This window comes from Orcinus orca, chromosome 16, assembly GCF_937001465.1.
Source record: "Orcinus orca chromosome 16, mOrcOrc1.1, whole genome shotgun sequence".
Taxonomy (NCBI): Eukaryota; Metazoa; Chordata; class Mammalia; order Artiodactyla; family Delphinidae; genus Orcinus; species Orcinus orca.
This window is the reverse complement of record NC_064574.1, coordinates 52,997,404-53,014,127: the sequence shown is the minus strand read 5'-3', so window position 1 is coordinate 53,014,127 and position 16,724 is coordinate 52,997,404. Positions and strand designations below refer to the sequence as shown.

Below are 16,724 nucleotides of genomic sequence, written 5' to 3'. Positions count from 1 at the left end.
TAGGTAGTTCATATAAACATGCACAGTGCCTGGCACAGAGTAAGCGCTCAATAAGTTAGAACTATTATTATGTTTTAAAAATGAAGATTATTACAGGCGCTAACTTGGAGGGAAGGGTTAGCCCCATCCCTACGGACCTGCCCCAGGAAGGAGGAGCCGCCCCTCCCCTGACCCCGCCCCGCTGTCTTCCGAGGGAGGAGACCCCCCCCATCCCAGGCAGGGACGAGGGGGCGGAGGAGCGGGAGCGACACATTTTTGAGTCGTGACCAAGTGGAAACTCCCTCCCCAAGGCGGAAGCCGGGGGCGCCCCACTGGGGCCGGAGCCTCCGCCGAGGCGGGATCCGCAGCTTGGGGGGCAGGGCACCGCGGGGGACCCGGTCCCCGCCCCTCACAGCCTCATGAATATGAATGAGCCGGCGGGGGAGAGCAGAAGTGCAAGGCGGCCCCGACCCGGCTGGCTCCGCCCCCGCCTCGGGCCCGCGACCGGGGGCGTGGCCAGGCCGCAGACGCCCCGCCCCTCACACCCCGCGAGGGGCCTCCTTCCGGCCGGCGCGCCCCGGACGTGACCTCGCGGGCACGCGCCGGAGCCGCCCTGGGGGAGGTACGCGCACCCCTCTCGCAGGTAGGGCCGCCCTTTGTCCCCGGCGCCGCCCCCCGGAGTCCCGGTTCCCGCTACCCACCCCGGCCCGCGGCCCCAGCGCGCACTGCCCTTCTTGCTTCGGCCCGGCCTGGCGGCCCCCAGGGCGAAATCTGGCCCCTGAACCAGGCTCCCAGGCGCTCCCGCAGCCGAGTAGACGCGATAGGAACTCTTCGTTCACTCCAGCGCGGGCACCCGGGGTGGAGAGGGCTGCAAAAGCCCTGCCCTCACAGGGCTTGTGCTCCAGGGCGAGAGGCCGGCGGGTGAATCAGTAGAATGTCCACTATGTCGGATGAGTGTCAGGGTGAAGACAAAAGCGGGGGACGGACATCCAGGCGGCTAGGAGGGTCCTTGAGAAGGTGACTTTTGAGCGAAGTCTCGGAGGAAGCGAGGGAACAACCGGTGCCTGGGGGTGTTGGGGGCAGCCGGGCATTGAGGCCGGTGTGCCTGGAGTGGAGAGAGGGGCAGAAAGAAAAGACGGAATCATGACAGTAATGGCTCAGTGTTGAGCAGGTGCCCGGCAAAGTGTTAGGTGCTCTATGCATATTATTTCCTTTAAGCCTCAGGACAGCGCAGATGTGGGCGCTACCATTGTGTGAGAGGAAATCAGGCTCAGGCAGGCTAAATAACTTGCCCAAGGTCACACAGCATTGGAGCCCAAGGAGACTGGCGTCATTGCCTGAAACACCCAGGAGGCCCAGGGTAGGGTGACCTTGACCAAGTCCGGTTCTCTGTGCTGCGCGCCTCAGTTTCCTCCCAGAGTGCTAGAGGGAGAGGGTGTGATTGACCTCCTGAAGTGAAAGATGGGCGGGCAGGGTCCTTTTGCTGACCATCTGCGCAAAAGCCAGCTGGTTGTAATTCATACCCAGCAAATGGGGACCTGAAACCGAGCCTGAAATCAGTGCACAGAACAAGGGCGTAGCAGGAACCTTCGAGGATGTCTGTTCTCTTGGGAGAGGCTTTTGTTGTCTGGGAAGCACTTGTCCCCCTTTCGGCTCTGGTGCAGGTACAAGTGGCTTTGGGGAGAGAGGGCAGAAGGCCCAGAGCCTGGAAGAGGCTGCTTCTGGGGGTGGTTGGGGGGAGCCCGGTGCGGCTGAGTGCTCCGGAGCAGTAAAAAAGGTGGAGTCAGCCAGGCAGGCTGTGTGCCGGCCAGCAAGTGCAGAACAAGCAGAATCCCCCAAACATGCCTGTGAGTCTGGAGAGATTCACACGCACACGCACAAACACAAAACACACGAAACCCGCCCATGTCTGCACCTGCAGCACATTCAATGACTGCTGCGCAGACCAGAGGGTAAGAGCCTCAGGGCTACCGATCTGGCTCTGCTGGCCATGCTGACCGGTTCTCTGCTTTGGGAAGGGGGGAAAATGTTTTCGTGCTCCTGTGAATATCTGCTTGTGCCTCTGATTCTGAGAAGGGCTGTGGGTTTCTAATGGGGCAAGGATGGTGAGTCTTCTGCAATTTGCCCCTTCTCCAGCCTGGCGCAGCCTCCAGCCTTGGCCTTTGGGCTGTGGTGTGAAATGTGGCCCTGGGAGGGTTAGGGGTGCGACCCAGCCCCCTGTGTTAGAGTCTCCGGTCAGTAAGAGGTCCTGGTGGTACAGGACCACAGCAGAACTTACCGTCAGGCCTGTTTGGTAGATGCTCAGAAAGTTTAAGTGGTTTGCCTGAGCATGCACAGCTGTAAAAGAGCAGAGATGGGATCCTAGTCCAAACCATTTGACTGCAGAGCCCAAGCCCTGCCCCTCTGGGAGCTGATTCACCCCTGTAGAGGGGATACATTTCGTGTTTGGCCTGGAGACCCACACACACACACATACTCTGTGAGGTTGTAGGGGTGGCAGACGGGATGATGACCAAAGGGGATGGAGACACTTTCTGCTTTTCTTCTCAGCCACACCGTCCCCAGACCTTGTCACCAGGCCTTTGTGTCTGGGTCAAATTGGTCAGTCCTTTCTCACGGTGGGACTGGTGCAGGTGGGGCCAGAGGCACCTTGGGGGCGCCGGCAGAGGGCTTCCTCCTCATGAAGTTTGGGGGTCAGGTGAATGACTCTCACTCTACCTGGGCGCCTAGGACCTCCCATACACCCTGGCCTTTAAGGGGGCAGCTGGAGTTCTGGTCACTGACCAGGTGGGCCAAGAGTGTGGGAGTGTCTGGGTGGAGGTCTAGAGGTCTGAGGCGGCACATGTGAGTCCTGAGACTCATGTGGATAAATGTGGATAGAATGCCGGAAAGAGGTGAGGGCTGGTCCCCTCAGGTGAGTCTCCGTGCATTGCATTGTTGCCTACTGAGCTGGTGATATTCTGAGCCTTACAGCCCCAGTGGATTCTCAAACTGAGAGACTTACTGAACCGGTAAGTCCAGGGTGGGGCCCGGGGATCTGCATTTTTAACAAGCTCCAGATGCATGTGGGCCTCTGACTAAACCTGGAAAACCACTGTCCTGGACTTCCCAGCCAGGCAGCTGTGAGAAACCCCTTCTAGCAAATCCGGAGCCTGGTGTGTGTAAATGCTTTCCACGACTGAATTTAAATGCATTCCACTCTCCGTTGGGGTGCTGTCATCAGCTGAGCTTCTCCCCTGTTGAAAATAAATGATGGGGGGCTCCCCTGGTGGCGCAGTGGTTGAGAGTTCGCTTGCCGATGCAGGGGACACAGGTTCGTGCCCCGGTCTGGGAAGATCCCACATACCGCGGAGCGGCTGGGCCCGTGAGCCATGGCCGCTGAGCCTGCGTGTCCGGAGCCTGTGCTCTGCAACGGGAGAGGCCACGGCAGTGAGAGGCCCGCGTACCGCAAAAAAAAAAAAAAGAAAATAAATGATGGACTCCGAAGCGATAGTCCTGCCTCCATCCCTCCCCAGCCAAGTTTCCCCAGAGAGCAGGCCACCCAATAACCTGCTCAGTGCAGAGCTGTCCCGAGCTGTCCCCTCGGCAGCACTTCCTGTGGAGACCTCCTCCCAGCCGCCTCCCCGCAACAGCCTGTGCTCCTGCTCACCTGAAGCTCTCTGGGGTCTGCACTGCCTCCCCTGCCTGTGGCCCCCTAAAACCAGGTATTCCCTAGGGTTGCATGCTTGGGCCTTCTCGGCTTGATGCTTTCCTCAGTTGCAGAGGCAAAAGTGAGGGGAACCCCATCTCTATTCAGGAGAGCACCCCAAACTTACACCCAGCCTTCGGGGTGCACCAGGCCTACATTTTTAGGGGATAGCTTGATATCTCCCCTCAGCTAGCCCCCTGGAGCTCTTCGATGTAGGGTCTTTGACTTGAGGGGAGTCTGGTCACACCTGTCACCCTAGAGTGGTCCAGCCGCTGTGGGTTCTGCCAGGCTCCTTCTATGCCGCACACGCTGGTAGAGGAAAGAGTGCCCCTCTCAGTAGCCGGGCTTCCCTTCTGGACACTTCTGACTTCTTTTTGCTTTCCCTGATAAAACTCTTAGTACCGCCTCATCTTCCTGACTCCCCTCATTGGTGTCTGTCCTAGTGCCCCAGGCTTGCAGCCTTGAGGTCTCTTTGCACCTTTTCTTCTCCCCCAACCCCCCCAGGCATGGTCAACTTCTGCTTTGGCAGCATCTCTGGCGTCCCTCCATCCGTCCACCCGCTGTTAGGGGCCTCTGAGCTCCCCAGCGGCCTGCCCACTTTCTGAGAACCAGACTCTGAGCCCAGGGGCATCAGTTGAACAGGCAGGTCTGCCTCAAGACCAGCCCATCTGTCACCTGCTCGGAGGCTGCCCGGCTTCCCTCCATCTGTGTCAGGGGCCACGTGGCGTTGGGTCAGTGTCCCCGCCTGGAGTCAGGGGTCTTGGTTCAGATCCTGTTTTTTTGTTTTTTGGCCACGCTACCTGGCTTTTGGGATCTTAGTTCCCCGGCCAGGGACGGAACCCAGGCCCCAGCAGTTGAAGCGTGGAGCCCCAACCACTGGTCCACCAGGGGATTCCCCAGATCCTGGTTTTTGCCATTCCCAGCATTCTAACTGGACAGATTCCTTGAGCCCCCAGAGTTCCTGTTTCCTGTCTATAATGTCAAAGATAGGACTATAATAATAGTCCTATCTCACAAGGTTCTTGTGAGGATTTATGTTTCATGACCTCGTCTCTAGAAGTCCTTGGCCTGGAATACTGCTTGATCTTTATCACCACGTTTAATCCTCAAAACCATGCTGTCAGGTAGGAAGTCACTGTCAGGCCCATTTTGTAGATGAGTCAGGGGAGGCTCAGAGAAGCCAAGTGATTGGCCCAAGGGCACACAGCTACAAAGTAGCAGAAGTGGGATTCAAGTGCAAACCAGTTCACCCAAGAGCCTGAGCTTCTAACCGCTAATCCCCTCTTTGGGTTCTCTTTCTTCATCTTCTGTTCATTCATTCACTCATTCAGCAAATTTTTTTTTTAAGTTCTTTTTTTTTTTGCTGCGTTGGGTCTTCGTTGCTATGCGCAGGCTTTTCTCTAGTTGTGGCGAGCGGGGGCTGCTCTTCGTTGGGGTGTGCGCAGGCTTCTCATTGGGGTGGCTTCTCTTGTTGCAGAGCACAGGCTCTAGGCGTGTGGGCTTCAGTAGTTGTGGCTTGCAGGCTCTAGAGCACAGGCTCAGTATTTGTGGCGCGCAGGGCTTAGTTGCTCCTCGGCATGTGGGATCTTCCCGGACCAGGGCTTGAACCCGTGTTCCCTGCATTGGCAGGCAGATTCTTAACAACTGTGCCACCAGGGAAGCCCTTGGCAATTATTTATGCTGAATGAGTGAATGAATGTGTGCCTACTATCTAGGGCAATGAAGGAACAGAAGAAGCCCTGCCCTGTCTGTGAAGGCGCAGATAGGCTGAGATGCATAGGAGCTCCTGTAGGAAATTGCCCAAGGCCCCTCTTCCTCGCTCTGCCCTGGGGTCACAGACAAGGACACCCCACCCCGCATCTCGCCTCCCCACTGCTCCTTGTACCTAAAGGCCTGCAGGCATTGGACTGGATTTGGGTTTGACCCTTGTGAAGGAGGAAGTGGATCATAGCAGGACCTGCTGTAGGGCTTGTAAGCCTTGGAATCTCCAGGGGGTGGGGGCAGTGCAGGCATGAAAGGAATGGAGTTGCAGTTGGGTACCCCATGAGATACCACTTCAACCCAGCAGATGGCAGTGACAAAAAAAGAGGGGCAATAGCAAGTGTTGAGGAGAAGAGGGAGGAATTGGAACCCTCTCCCACTGCCGGTGGGCATGTCAGGTGGTGCAGGCACTGGCAGTTCTTCAGCATAGTCACCATTTGACCTGGTGATTCCACTCCCAGGCGTGCACCCCAGAGAAATGAAAACACATGTCCATGCAAAAACTCGTATGTGGATGTTCACAGCAGCATTATTCACAACAGCCAAAAGGTGGAAACAACCCAAAGGTCCATCAACGGATGAATGGATAAACAAATTGTGGTCTGTCCACACAATGGAATATTACTCAGGCATGAAAAGGAATGAAGTACTGACACAGGCTACCATGTGGATGAACTTCGCAAATGTGATACTCAGTGAAAGAAGCCAGACACAAAAGGCCACATATTGTATGGTTCCATTTCTAGGAAATGTTCAGAATAGGCCAGTCCATAGACGGAAAGTAGATGTGTGCTTGCCAGGGGCTGGGGGCAGAGGGGTGTGGATGTAACTGGTAAGCAGTGCAGGGTTTCTTTGAGGGTAGTAAAAATATTCTAAAATTGATTGTGGTGAGGGTTGCACTACATTGAAATACTGAAAACCATTGAATTGTATACATTAAAATGGTAAATTGTATACTATGTGAATTATATCTCAATAAAACTTTTATTAAAAAAAATATTAGCCAGACACCCCTACATTAATGCTGACAGAAGGCGCGAGCACAAGGACTCAAAAACTTGCTGAGCAGTCGGGGGACATTATTTGGGGTTGCTATGCTGTGGTTCCCACGACAAGATCGCCGAGAAGTGACCCTGTAGATAAGGTTTCCGTTCATCCTTTAGGCCTCAGCTTCCATGTGACTCCTGAGAGAGGCCCCCACAACCCTCCCTTTGTCCTTTGTCATCTGTCTCAGTCCCTTCTTTCTTTCCTTTAGAGCTGTGCCCGCACTTGGAATTATTTTCTGTCTGTGGACCTGATTCTGTCTGACTCTCTTGCTGGGCTGAGTTCCGTGAGGTCAGGGAATTGTCTCTATCTTGCTTGCCGCATAGTAGGTGCTCAGTAAATTCCTGCTATGTGAATGAGCCACATATACTGATAACAGCTGGGGGCGCCCAGGCTGGGGTCCGTGCTTGTGCTCGCTGCAGGGGACAGAGCCAGCAGGGCAGATCAGGGTGTCTCCCGGCCCCAGTGGCATTCTTTTTCCAGAATGTCCCTGGAAAGGAAGCCCAAAGCCTGGTCTGGCTGGGAAGAGGCGATTGGGGAGGAGAGCGGAGCGGGAGCTGGGGCCGGGGGCGGGCCTGGGGAGGAAGTCTGCAGCCCCAGGCTGCCGAGGGCGCGGTGTCTGTGTTTGCACCTTTGGAATGTGGCTGATTCACTCTGGGGGGAGCCAGGCAGCCACCGCTGCCGCCTCGGAACCGACATCTGGAGGCTAAATTCCAGGAGGAGAGACGGAGTCTTGGAAGCAGATGTCAACTTTGAAGGTCAAACTGAGCCAGGGAGGAGGAGGCTGAGAGGGTCCCACACTCCCCACCCCCCCACCCCAGGATTCTGGGAGAGAGGTGAGGCCCCATCCCCAGCCTTATCCCAGCTCCTAAGCTACCAGGGCCCCGAAGGGGACAGCGTGGGGCAGGGAAACAGTGTGAGCTCTGCAGTCAGACCTTCCTTCAGAGAGCTCATATAACTGCAAAGGCCGAGGGCCTAGATGGTCCAGTGCTCAGCAATGGCCCTGCGACACTGGCTTGCATCTCCTGGCCCAGTGTCCTCTGTGTGGGTTTACTCTTGGGCCTTCGCTCCCCAAGGCCTGCGAACTCCTAGCTTGCCTCTCCCTGGGGTGCCAGTGAGACCCTAGGCTTGCCTCTTGTTGGCCCAGTTGGGGCCCAGCTCATCCTGGACACTGATGAGACAGGTCTGGGTCAGGAGCTCGCTGCAGTGCAGGGCCGATGCCCAAGAGCCACACGGAGAAAGTGGGAGTGGGAGGGGTCCCCCAAAAGAGCCAGTGCCAGGGGGTGGGCAGAAACAGCACTCTGCTGAGCTGCTCCCACAGAACTGCCTCCTGGGGCTTGTGCCAGGCACTGTGCTTGGCTTTATGGCTCTTACCTACTGGAGTGTCCCACTGGCTAAATTCCTTAAGCTCTCAGAAGCTCATTTTCTTCATCTATGAAATCTCATAGGATTCTTTTTGGGATTGACTGAGACAATGCTTGCAAATCCCTTGGCACCTGCCTGGCCTGGAGAAGGTTCTATGCTAACTAGCCTAGGTCCCTTTCTCTTCCCTGTATCTAGGTGCTGTGTGAACAGGAAAGGGGTAGAGGGAGCAGCGGGTGGGCCTCACCTGTGAGCCTGCAGGCTCAGGCCTGCCTCTGGGAGTTGCCTCCGTATGCCCTCAGCTCCACCTGGGGCTGGAGGAGGGCCCCAGGCTCTACTCCTGGGAGTGGCTGCCTCTTTCCCTCCCGTGCCACAGCGTAAACCTGGTCGTTTGACATGGGTGTGTGTGTGTGGGGGGTGGTTAGGTGGTGAAGGGCCTGACCCAGGCTCGTCCATCTCCTATATTCTCTCTCTTGGAACCCTGGAACCTGGGGGGTGGCTCAGAAGAGGAAACTCGGTGCCCAGAGTGATCCAAACCTCCTGGACACCTCCCGGGAACCTAGAGGTTCTGGGAGGGTGGAGGGCCAGCCTCCTGTAAGCTTTCTGCAACCATTTGTGAACTGAAGTAAAGCTCCTCCCAGAATCTGCTCGGGGCACAGGGAGTGCTCCAAGGAGTGTCCCCTGCCTTCCCCCAGGGCTCAGCACCCTCCACTCCTGCCAGCCCTGCCTGCCAGCATCCCTCTGGGATGCCACACATCTGTGGGTGCCTGCTCATCCCCACCAAACCACCCACGTCCTCTGACTCATAGCCCAAATGCCACCTCCTTGGATTCCTGACAAGACTCCCGCACTCACGGTTATTCTCCTCTGGACGTGGTGGTGTCGGTACCTCTGTGCGGAGCTTATCTCCACATCAGCCAGCGTGGCGACTGGGGGCTCCTGCATCGGTCACTCGTTCACGTCCTGCACGCCCTGATCATGACTCTACGACAGTTGTCCCGGGCTGGGACCAGGCTGCCCGGCTCTCTTCTGGGTGTCAAACATTTTTTGATGTGTTCATCTGGTCTCTTCCATTAAATGACTCTCTGAAGTTGAAGGACATAGTAACAGTAACGAGAACTACGTTTTCTGAGCTCTTACTAAGTGCTTTTTAAAAATTGAGGTAGAATTCACATCCCGTAAAATTCACCCCTTTAAAGTAATACAATTCAGTGGGCTTTAGTATATTCACAGAGTTGTGCATCCATCTCCACCATCTAATTCCAGAACATTTTCATCATCCCCCAAAAGGAACCCCAGGATGTTCATCAATTGTAAGAAATGTACCGTTTACATGGGGGATTTGATAGTGGGGGCAGGGGGTGTATGGAAAATCTCTGAACCTTTGCTCAGTATTGCTTAAAAACTTAAAACTACTGAACTTAGGGAATTCCCTGGCGGTCCAGTGGTTAAGACTCCGTGCTTCCGCTGCAGGCGGCGTGGGATCGATCCCTGGTCAAGGAACTAAGAGGTGCGGCCAAAAGACAAAAAAAAAAACTACTGAACTTAAAACTGCTTTAAAAAATAAAATCGATTTTGGGAATTCCTGGCGATCCAGTGGTTGGGACTCCGCGCGTTCATTGCCAAGGGCCTGGGTTCAAGCCCTGGTCGGGGAACTAAGCTCTCAAAAGCCATGCCATGTGGCCAAAAAAAGAAAAGAAAAAATTGATTTAGAAACAAAACAAAACAAAAAAGAACCCTGAACCCATTAGTAACCACTCCCCATTCCTCCCCTCCCCACCACAGTCACTGGCAATCACCCGTCTGCTTTCTGACCCTACAGATTTGCCTGTTCGGAACATTTCATATATTGGGTTGGCTAAAAAGTTCATTTGGTTTTAAGTAGAAATAAAAGACATTTTTCATTTCCACTAAGAACTTTATTGAACAGCGTATTCATTAACCAAACGAACTTTTTGGCCACCCCAATAAATAGAGTCCCACAATATGTGGTCCTTTGTGTCTGGCTTCTTTCATCGAGCATCGTGTTTTCAAGGTTCATCCATGTTGTAGCCTGTGTCAGTGCTTCATTCCTTTTTATGGGTGAATAATATTCCACTGTATGGATGGATCAGCATTTGTTTATCCATCCATCCATCAAAGGACATTCGGGTTTTTTCTACTTTTTGTGAATAATGCTGCTATGAACATGCATGTACAAGTTTTTGTGAAGGTGAAGTTTTTCAATCTAAGTGCTTTTTGACAAATGACCCATTTAATCCTCACAGCAGCCCTCTCTGTTGGTGCTGGCATGATCCCCCTTCTGCAGGTGAGGAAAGCAAGGCTCAGAGAAGTGAGTCAAGGTCACAGCTGGAAGCTGTGGAGCTGGGACCTTCCTGCCTCCTGGCCAACAGGCCCCAGTGGGGCCTACTACGGTGCTTCTGTACATTTTTAGCAGAGCCTTGCCCACCGCTCTTAGTTTCGGCTCGCGGGATCTTGAATCTTCCTTGCGGCATGTGGGAACTTGAGTTGCAGCATGAGGGCTTAGTTGTGGCATGCGGGCTCTTGGTTGCGGCATGTGGGATCCAGTTCCCCGACCAGGGATCGACCCTGGAGTGCGGAGCCCCAGCCACTGGACCACCAGGGAAGTCCCTCCCACAGTAAATGTTGCTAACTCTTCAAACAAGGGCCATGCAAACCTCAAGCCCCAGAAGTGCTCTATGATCTTTCAAGGTGAGTGGTCACCCGCTCAGTGATCCTGTGGCTCCAAGGGCTGCATCTTAAGCGGTTACAGGAGATCTCTAACTATAGAATCATCATCTACAGATCCAGGCAGGACCAGGCCTTTCCCCTGCTTCCTCTGGATGCCGTTCTTACCACCTCACGGGGTACCAAGCCCCAAACATTACTGCCCCTTTTGCTCATCTGCAGCCTCTTTCCTGAGGTTCCTGGGCTGCCTTTCATCTCTTGCCTTCTTGGATTTGGCGCACAGCCCTGGGTCACCTGCCGGTAGACTTTGTTCCTTTTGCCTTCCTGGGAGCATGGCATGGTGGGTAATTGCTGTCAGACAAGCCCAAGTTCACTCTGGCTGTGTGGCTTTGGGCAAATTTCTGAACTTCTCTGAGCTTCTGTTTGCTCATCTGTGTTGGGGGGGGCGGGTCACACACACACACCCGCCAAAACTCTGATACGGCGGGTGTGGGACTGACTAAGGGCAGGGAGATGAGGGGCTCCCGCGGTGCCCAGCACCTCGCACACACTTGGGAAGTTGAGGTCGGTCCTCACGGCAGAGGCAGGCTGGCAGCGGGCCCAGGGAGGGGGCGGGGAGATTTGTGTGTCTCCCTGCCTTTGGAGCAGTGGGAGGCTCCCATGACTCAGTTCTGCCCAGAGGAGGGGGAAGTCAAGGCCAGACCTCTGAGGACCGGCCCCGAGGGACCTCCCATCCTCCTCCCCACTCTGCCCTCTGCCTGTTTCCCCACCCAGTGCTTCCGGCAGTGCTGGGCAGGGCCCCACACATACATTCTCTGCTGGTCGCCTGGGCACACCCTCTGTCCCTTCCCCAGATCTGCAGCCCCGACTTGCTGCTCCATGGCCCAAGGGCTCAGACGCTGACCATGATCATGGACCACCTTGAGTGGGTGCCACAGCCCCATGGCCTGAGGCAGGAGGGGCAGTGATGTGGAGGGGACGTGGGCCGAGGATGGGAGGGCCTCCTCTGGCCGCTGGAACCGAGCTGCAGGCTCCTGCCAGGGAAACCCTCTCTCCTTGCTGCTGCCGCGCGGTGGCTCAGCTTTTCCCAGCCCTGCCTCTCTCCTCCTGCTTCTCACATTTCAGCTTCTGAGTTACTGGCATCACAGCCTGCTGCCACTGCTGCTGTGGTCACTACACCAGACAGATGTTAACCCCTAGTGTGCTGGCGGGAGCAGCACAGCCGCAAATGGGTGCAAGGTCCAGAGGTGTTGAGGGAGGAGAAAGCCGTCTTGAAACTGTCCTTTGCACCAGTCAGGTTGCCCTCTGGAGAGCTTCTCTCACCTCCTTCCTCCCTGTCCGCCCAAACTTGAATCCAAAGCCTTCCCTGACCCCTAGGAGTTGCTCCTTCCCTTGGCTGTCTGGGCACTGACAGTCAACCACAGAACATGGGTTCCATATCACCGTGAACTTGACCTTGTCATTTCAGCAGACAGGGTTTTCTCCCTCCACAACCCGCAGCTCCCCTCTTGCACCTGGCCGTACCTGGGCAGGGCCTGGCCACCAGAACCAGGGGAGCTCTCAGCCTGGAGGCTATTCTAGGGGCAGCAGCACAGGCTGTTGAAGGAGCCAGGTGCTGGCACAGACTGGTCAGGTGACCTTGATAAGTCCCCAGGGTATAACAGGATTTAGGGGCCTGTAGTGAGGTTAAAACGGGGAATGCAGGTAAAGCCGCCGGAGCAGCATCTGGCACACAGTGGCCCAGACCTCTCGTGCCCACATACACACATGCCTCCTGACATGCTAGGGTTCTGAGCTCCCCTCCTCAGGGAGAGCTACTCCCATTTCCTGGCAGCCTCCCCCCTCACAGCCCACCCAGGTCTGCTTTCTCATCAGAGAAGGCCTGTGTCCCTCCCCTGGCCTGGCTGGTCCCAGCCCACCCTTTTCCATCCTCAAATGGGACTGGACGTCCCGCCTTGTCTCCCCGCCCCTGTCCATTCTTCCAGTGGGAGGAGAGCCCGCTGCCCAGAGGCACACTGGACAACCTCTCGAGCTCGGCAGCTCCCCAGCTGTCCTCATCCCGATTCCTCTCCTTCCTGCCTTTCTCCTGAACCCCAAATGCTCCCTCCCGGTTTCTCGTGGCGCCTCTGCTGACCCTTCGTCCTATCCAGCCACACCCCCTTGGTGCCTTGGCTGACTTACTCTCTTTTTATGTTGACCAGAGGCTCTGTCCTCCCCTTCCCCTGCACCCCTGGTTAAAGGGCCCAGGCTGGGCGTCATTAGGTCCCCCTTTACTGCTATGCTGTGCCCCAGGCTACTGGGCTGCCTGGTGGGATTGTTATAACCGCCTTGTCAGCTTACAATCCACTGAGGAAGTGGTCACTCAGCCATTTCTGTCTAAAACTGAAAGTCCAGCCAGGGTGGCCATTCGCTGAGTTGTTTTGGTTTTTGGTTTTTTTGCTTTTAGTTTTTTTGCCACACCCAGTGGCTTGCGGAATCTTAGTTCTCCGACCAGGGATTGAACCCGGCCACGGCAGTGGGAGTGCCGAGTCCTAACCACTGGACTGCTGGGGAATTCCCTCACTGAGTTTTTATACAACTCAGTGGGATGCACCCAATCGAAGCAGATGGCCTGGTTCCTCCTTGTCCATGTGTTGAAAATCAGAGGGGCATTTCCCTGGGGGGACCCAAGACAGGGCGAGCTGGTGGAGGAAGAGGAGAGGAAAAGGCAGGAGCTCCCCCGCCATGGGCTGCAGTGTCAGGTCTGGAAACATGGGGTCAGGACTAAAGGGGGAAACGGGGGACACGCCACAGGTGGACTCCAGTCCCCTTTCCAAGAACTCCCTTATGAGCAAAGTGAACCAGATCGGGCTGTTAGAAGGAAGCGGGCATCCAGAGGTCAGGGCCTTTGGGCACCTTGACAAGCCTGGTGCCCCAGAATCTGCAGGGCCTTGGGGGTGTGGGGAGCTGGGCTGTCAGTCCTTCCACCCCAGTACCTGCCTTGGGTTCCCCCAATGTGCTCAGGCTCAGCTTGCACAAAAGCATTGTGTGTGCCAGGCTCCCCCTAGTGGTTGGGGGACCCCAGCCTTGTCGGCCCAGGGGTCTCCCTGTGACTAGGGTAAGAAAGGGGACCAGGGCATTGGGGGATATTGGGGTTTGCTCCAATCCACTGCAGAAGCGTCTGACCCCCTTTCTGCCTTCCTGGGAGCATTCAGGATCCTCTCCCAGGCGGGGACTTTTTGCTTCCATGGGGCCTCATCCCTGCTCCAATGGCTGGTATCCACAACCCCCCACCACCCTGCCCCCCCCTCAAGCAGGCTGGGGTTCCCCATATGCACCAGATTATGCTGGAGCCTTAGAGGTCAACGGGGGCCCTAAAGGCCATCTGGTCCTTCTATCCACCACTCCTGGCATATTTGTGTAGAGGATAAAGCCTCAAATTAGGGTTGGGGCCCTGGGTTCTTCTTCAGGCTCCATCTCCAATTCTCTGTACATCCTGAGGGACGTTCCTTAACTTTCTGTGCTTCTCCTTCATGGTCCCCCCTCAGTAGTAGCAGAATTCTCCAATGACCCCCAATGACCTTTGCCCTCGTATACTCCTCCCCCTTGAGTGTGGGCGGAACCTGTGACTATGGCATCACTCCCGTGATTAGGGTGTGTTATATGGCACAGTTGCCCTTGAGGTAGATTATCCAGGTGGGCCTGACCTAAGCACACAAGACCTTTAAAAGCAGAGTTTTCTCCAGCTGCTTGTGGAAGAGGAAATTAGAGAGATTCAAAGCGAGAGAGGGAATCAACATGTGGGACTCTCTCTCTTCCTCAGATGGTGGGGCCACGGGACAAGGTCCTGAGGATGGTCTTCAGGAGCTGACAGTCCACAAGACAACGGGACGTCAGTCCTACAGCTGCAAGGAACTGAATCCTGCCAACAAACAGTGACTTTGGAAGGGCATCCTAGCCCCTGATGAGATTGCAGCCCCGCTGACACCTCGATTTCACCCGGCAGGACTCTGAGCCGAGAGCCCAGCCGTGCCACACCTGGCAATGATAAACTGTGCTGTTTCAAGCCAATAAATTTATGGAAATTTGTTACACAGAAGCAGGAAATGAATACATCATCTGTCCAAGGAGAAGAACAGTATTCTTGACACACATGTAGGATAAAAGTTTAAAACTGAGAAAAATGCACCCCCCTCCCAACGGGTGCTATGTAGAGTGGAAACCTGCCTCGGCCTCTGGGCTGACAGTCTTCCTGGCTGCAGTTTAAATCCACATTCTCAGGGTTCCCATCTCTCACCTGAACCTCCAACCAGCCTCAGAGGAAGGCAGGTGTGTTCTGAGAAGGGCAGTGCTGATCGCACCATCAGGGCAGCCAGATCCCACTTTGGCTGAAGAAAGAAGCTCTGGAACCCTCTGCTGTAGGGGATCCCTGTGATTTCTGGGGCTCCCGGGACTTCTGGACATCTTTAAGGTCAATAAAGCTGTTTTTAACCTAACAGCTTTATTTGGGCTTCCCTGGTGGCACAGTGGTTAAGAATCTGCCTGCCAATGCAGGGGACACGGGTCCCAGCCCTGGTCCGGAAAGATATCACATGCCACGGAGCAACTAAGCCCAGGCACCACAACTACTAAGCCTGCGCTCTAGAGCCCACGAGCCACAACTACTGAAGCCCTGCAAGCCTAGAGCCAGTGCTCCACAACAAGAGAAGCCAACACAATGAGAAGCCCCCGCACCGCAACGAAGAGTAGCCCCTGCTCGCTGCAACTAGAGAAAGCCAGCGCGCAGCAACGAAGACCCAGCGCAGCCAAAAACAAAAACAAACAAAAAACCCCAACATAACAGCTTTGTTAGATATAATTCACATACCATATAATTCACCCATCTAAAGTGTAAAATTAAGTGGGGTTTTTTTTGTACAATCAATTTTGTAACCATCACCACAATCAATTTGAGAACATTTTTATCACCCCCCAAAAGAAACCCCATACCCACTAGCACCCACTCCCCATTTCCCTCTGACTACCCCTCATTCCTTGGCAACCACTAATCTACTTTCTACCTCTGTGGATTTGCCTATTCTGGACATTTTATAGAAACGGAATCATACAATATGTAGCCTTTTGTGTTTGGCTTCTTTCACTGAGCATCGTGTTGTCAAGATTCATCCACGTTGTGCCACGTATTAGTACTTCATCTGTTTTTATCCTAAGTAATACTCCATTGGATGGATAGACCATGGTTTTTTGATAGACCAGTCATCAATAAAGCCTACTGCTGACTCTCATTCACTCCTCCCACCTGGAATTTGGGGGTGGGGTTGGGGGAAGGGGAGCAATGGGGAATTTTGGGGAGGGGGGCTGATTGGGCTTGGGTTTGACAACATAGAGGAAGGAAAGCTGGGTTTTCAGGTGTCCCAGGCCACACTGCTGTCCCCGGCTCTTTCCCCCAGGCCGAGCCAGCCCCTTCTCCATACCCGCTTTCCAAAGCAGTGTCTGATCAGGGTCTCCAGCCCCAGAGTCCTGCTGCAGGTGGGCCAGCTCTCTGCCAACTCAGTACATGATACTCTGCATTTCTAACACCGATCATCTACGGGCAGTTATTTGATGACAGTCTTCACAGAGACTCCCCTTTTAAAGGGCAAACTGTCTGCAGGCTGATTTTCATACCATCAGATCCTACCTGGGAGTGTCTTTACTGTAAAGGAGAGGAGCCCCACATTCAACAGAAAAGAACCTTACAACACGCCTGCTTCCTTTCACTGTGACAAGTTTTTGGGTTTTTTGCCTTTTTAAAAAAATGTTTTGGCTGTGCCACACAGCATATGAAATCTTAGTTCCCTGACCAGGGATCAAACCCATGCCCCCTGCACTGGAAGGTGGATTCTTAACCACTGGGCTGCCAGGGAAGTCCCATCACTGTGACAAGTTTGAGCAGGGAAGGGGGAAAGCTTGGCTTCTCCTGTGTCCCTCCCCTGCACATCACCAAACCCTGTCATTCTCTCTGGGCCCACTCAGATGTCTCTGGCCACGGCCGCCCGTGGCAACTCAGTACCAGTGATAATAGGAAATAACACTTACTAATGCTACGACATGCCAGGCGTGTCAGCAACTTCTCGTGACAGCCTGCAAGCTATGTGCTATACGGCCTCTGTTTTACAGACCGGGAAGCTGAGTCAGGTCAAGGAACTCGCCCGCAGTCACCCTGTTAACACCTGGAGCTGGG

General features: G+C 54.8%; 1 long non-coding RNA gene across 1 annotated transcript; it reads left to right on the top strand.

Annotated features, from left to right (window-relative positions):
• The first annotated feature begins 433 nt into the window (after positions 1-433).
• On the top strand, positions 434-15,786 carry LOC125961482 (uncharacterized). The gene is made up of 2 exons (XR_007472236.1): positions 434-622; positions 14,325-15,786. It is a non-coding gene; the product is annotated as an uncharacterized LOC125961482 (long non-coding RNA).
• Positions 15,787-16,724: the final 938 nt, after the last annotated feature.